Source organism: Equus asinus, chromosome 11 (assembly GCF_041296235.1).
Source record: "Equus asinus isolate D_3611 breed Donkey chromosome 11, EquAss-T2T_v2, whole genome shotgun sequence".
Taxonomy (NCBI): Eukaryota; Metazoa; Chordata; class Mammalia; order Perissodactyla; family Equidae; genus Equus; species Equus asinus.
The window spans coordinates 34,176,672-34,181,316 of NC_091800.1; the positions used below are offsets into that span (position 1 = coordinate 34,176,672).

Genomic DNA, 4,645 nt, shown 5'->3' on the forward strand with positions numbered 1-4,645 from the left:
AGATCCTGAATTCTCCCTCTTTTCCAGTGTTTTAAGATGAGTGGTACCTTCTATGGCTGTATATACCCTACGCTATGACATGAGCTGTATGTTTTTCAAGGCTAATGAAAATCTCCTTTCCACTTATAAAAGCATATAGCTAAACAAAAGATGGTTAAAAAAAAACCCAAAAAAGAAAAAAACAGAAAAAATCGCTGAAAATCTGGAAAAGATATTCCATGTAATGATTTTATTTGCTTGGGTCACTTTCTTTTATAAATCAACAACTGGGAACGCTATAGTTACCAGCATAGGACATTTTATTTAGCCATTTACTGTTTAAAGATCCGGCATCATTAAAACATTACTTTTAGTTCACTTTTAATTACTACACTTGAGGACATGGGGTATATATTTTAATTGTCTCCTTTTAAACTGAAGCCAAAGTTTAACAAGTTGATATTCGCGGCCCTGTAGACATACTTACATTTTCCAGCCAGTGCAACTTTTGCTGCGCCACTAGGTGGCAGAAGTGTTTTACAGTTCCTGCCTCTGCGCTTCGGAAGCCACGAAGTATGCTCTCAGATCCTTCCCGCAGCAGCTGAGGCTGGTATAAATGTATAAACAAGCAGAAGCTATATGTGACAAACACCACCATTATTAAAGCATAAAGCAACAACGCCAAGCCAAGTTCTTGGCTTCTGAGGGTTTGGTGAAGGCAAGACTTTGCTGATGGGCTGAAGTAGAGGAAGGAATCCTTAGAAAAGGACTGTTTGCCGAGGTTAGGCTCTGTGTGTGTGTGATTTTGTACCATTGTCCAGAACTAGTGCATCAAAGGGAGACACTTGGCAACTCACATAGCCACTGCTGCTGGAGGACCGCTGGGGCTTCCCTATGACTCGGCCTGGGTATTATTGCTTGACCCCTCTTGGAAATGGAGCAGTGAGGCCACATAATGTGGAAGAGTAGCTAAACATATAAAAACTAAATCTGTTGGATTGAAAAGCATACAGCTTTGAGGCATTTTAGTAGCAATAGTTTAGTTATAGGGTTGAGTAGGAGTAGAATCTGATATAAAACATTTTACTTGTGTATAAAAAGATTTGCTAAGTTGATATTCAGGATATTACCTGGGAAATATATGAATTCTTGCAACATATGGAATATTAACAGTAAATTCAGGGAAATGTTTGGGTGACACACAAAGAAAGGTACTTGTATTCATAGGCTATATATTTATGGCTTTTGGAGAGAGGATGGCATTTTTTTTTTCTTTTTTGAATGAGACCATTGTATTTCAGAATAAAGAAAACCTTTTCACTTAGGAAAACACTAGAGGTGGTAAAGAGAAAGGGGAGAGTTTGCATTCCCATAGGTAGGGGAGAGGCAGAGCAGCTGCATTTTTCTGGAAAGGCAGTAATCTGTAGGGTGTATTCTGAGCTGATCCACCTACATCTGCCGTCGCAGCCAGCACCTGGTGCAGGGTGAATGACACACAATACTCCTCAAATGTCACTGTCCAGCCGCGTCCACCAATTAAAACTAATAAACATTCCTCCCCACACCGAAGATGTGCCTCCAGCCCAGCAAGCAGCAGGGCAGGCGATGGCAGAGCATAATAACAGCAGTAGCAGCAGCAGCAGCCAGAGCCCTGGGCAGCAGGTGCACTTGGCTGGGAGCAGGGAAGGGCACAGTGTGGCTCTGGCATCGCCTGCTCACATATTATGCAGGCAGAGCTGAGTTGTTTACAAATTGATAGCAGAGGGGATTTGGTTGAAGAGAGAGCTGAGCGCACTGCATTCAGTGCTCAGAGAGACCTGAACTGGGGGCCATGCTGGTTGGTTGGGTGCCACTCACCAGAGGGAAAAAATACTCCTCCTGCCCCCAGACACACATCTGACCAGGTAGCAGAGGCCCAGTTCCATAGGCAGGCCAAAACACCTGGTGAGAAACCCAAGGATCTTTGATGTTGAGGGCCAACCGCTCTTTCTCACTAAGTTTCTCTCTTTCAGGTCATGTGGAGATGCCAGATCCCCGTGCAGACCAGTCTGGACATAGCTTGAAAACTGGAAAAGAAAAGATACAGAATAAAAAGGTCCGTTAAGTGGGAAGAAAATAAACCTCCAAGAAGGTAAGGGGCTACCAGAAGGCGAGGGGCTTCGAGAGGGTGGGGGCCTGCTGGAAGGTCTCAGCATTCAGGGAGAGTCGGGGGCTTTATACACCCCTCTAGGCTGGACTTCTCTGGGAAAGAGTTGAAGAATCTTAGGAAGGAGGGAGGGAGTGTGTAAGTGTGTGTTTGTGTGTGTGAGTGGTGTGTGTGTTGGCATCGGGGGTGCAGGGTTTAGGAATGCCAAGCTTTAGTGGGATGGAACGGAGGGGGCACAGGGCACAGATGATAAAGCTTTCCACATGCAGTTCATCATGGATGGTGCTCACACTCAGCAGTGAGCATCATGGCTGAGTTTGTCTTGGTTTTAGTGTTATTTCTACCCAAGGCAGGAAGAATGTGTCCTTTTTCCATCTTGTCAGCAGTGCAGCAACCTATGTCAGTCTTTGTTTTCACCTCTGCTGGTTTCAACTCTGCTGTCTGGTGGTGTCAGTGCTGTCAGTTTAAAATCATGCTTCTTTCTGCCAATGCTGTTATGATACAGGACACCTGAAGGTGTCATTTTCCTGTGGTTAATTAACCTTGAGACCAGAGGCACACCAGCACAGCCCCTTAATTACATTTATGGGTGACCCTGCAAACACAGGGTGATGAGGGGCCACTCGCACTGCTGTCATCTCGCCGTCCCACCTGTCTGACCCATGATCTGGGCATTGTTATACAGTACTGATTTCTGTCCTCGACATGGATTGTTCTGCATTCTGAGTTCAGATGGCGAAGCTTTGAGTGTCTGAGTGGAACCTTTTGACAGGTGTATGCAAACACCTGTAGTGAATAATTTCTTTTACAATTTAAAAAAAAAAATCAAAGCAACCTTCTCTGCCTCTGCCTGCCATGGTTGCTGGACCAAAAGCTGGAAAAATAGACATGATGATTATGACTGTGGTAGTGGAAAGCCATGGAGAGTGTGTTTCTGTTACCGCTGCTTGCATAGTTTCCAAAATTGAGTCAGTTCGGTAACTGATGCCCTAGTCTCTCCCTTTCCCACAATCTGAGTGAACTGAGCCAAAGCTTTTTTCACAGTGTTCTCTGCCAAAAACGTTTGACTCTAGCATGCTGAGTCTTGGGCTGCAGGGGAGAAGTGGTTTTGGGCTGGGGATTGGAGTGATGTGGAAGAAAAAGAGAGGAGAGTGGCAGATGGTTGTGTTGTCAAATCAGAAAAGGTGGGAGAGAAGAGGAAAGAAGCAGATGCTGAAGACCTAGATGTTCAAAACATAACAAGGAGATATGAGCCCCGTCTGGTAACCTGAAGAGCTGGATCCAAGCTAAGGATTTGGATCACAAGGATCCAGGAACATGAGCCAAGAACACACACATTGTGCTTGGTTCGAACCTGGACAGCGGACCAGAGAAGTAGAATGTGAAGTAGAAAGAATCAACAATGGAAACTGGTATTATCAAAGATCATGGTCTCCTTATGCCTTTCCCTGTCACACTTAAAGCAGGTTCATTGTTCATTTATTTAAAAATAAAACAAAAAACTAATGACTGCATGCTTGCTACATGTGTGAAAAATACGCCAAAGTGAGACAAAATAAAGTCCATGTAGTACAAACCAATCTGAGTTTTGCTTTTCCCTGTATACCATTGCCCCCAAGTTATTATTCATTTTCTGCTTAAATACATCCAGCATCAGCCTCCTTTCCAGTTATTGGTGATTTCTATCTATTGACAGCTGTTTCTTTTGTTCATTCCAACATGGCCTCTGAAGGCTTCTACTGGCAGGACTCTATTCTGATTCTGGAGCTATGCAGAGTAAGCCCCTCACTCCGTCAGGTAAAAGAATTTAAAACAATTGAAAAGAGCTCCCAGGCCCGTCATTTAACTCAAGCACCTCACAAATGCCAAGTGCTTTTCTAAACTCTGACAATGTGAGGATGAACAAGATGGGATATGGTCTTCATGCAATTTGTATTGTTGCTCTGGAGATAAGGATGTATCCACATCACAGGATGCACTGTCATCGAGAACTACAGGTGAGTCAGCAGGGAGGGCTAGGAGGACTTAGAGAAGGGTGGGACTGACCAGGGCTCATCTTTGGGAAGGAGTCACACCTTAGAGGTTAAATAGGGATTCAGTAGGCATAACAGTAGACAGTTCAAATATCCACGGTTTGCAGGGAGGTTGAAGGAGAAACAACTCCCCTCCTAAGTAGAAACAGAGAGGGGCTGGCCCCATGGCCAAGTGGTTAAGTTCTCGTGCTCCGCTGCGGGGCCAGGGTTTCACTTGTTCGAATCCTGGGTGTGGACATGGCACCGCTCATCAGGCCACACTGAGGCGGCATCCCACATGCCACAACTAGAAGGACCCACAACTGAAAATACACAAGTATGTACCAGGGGGGCTTTGGGGAGAAAAAGGGAAAATTAAAAAAAAAAAAATCTAAGTAGAAACAGAGAAAGGTTTGCAAGATCTCTTCTTGAAGACATTAACGCTGTCAGCAGCACCAGGGTTTTCCCAGGGAGACTTAAGCTGACTCTCCACTTCTTTTGGCTTTTG

General features: G+C 44.7%; 1 long non-coding RNA gene across 2 annotated transcripts; it reads left to right on the forward strand.

Moving 5' to 3' along the window:
* Positions 1-1,540: 1,540 nt before the first annotated feature.
* On the forward strand, positions 1,541-3,704 carry LOC123289763 (uncharacterized). 2 transcript variants are annotated; one of them, XR_011506712.1, is made up of 3 exons: positions 1,541-1,641; positions 1,992-2,110; positions 3,305-3,703. It is a non-coding gene; the product is annotated as an uncharacterized lncRNA (long non-coding RNA). The 2 variants fall into 2 exon arrangements; XR_011506713.1 differs by having other exon boundaries at positions 1,575-1,883; positions 3,305-3,704.
* The last annotated feature ends 941 nt before the right edge of the window (positions 3,705-4,645 follow it).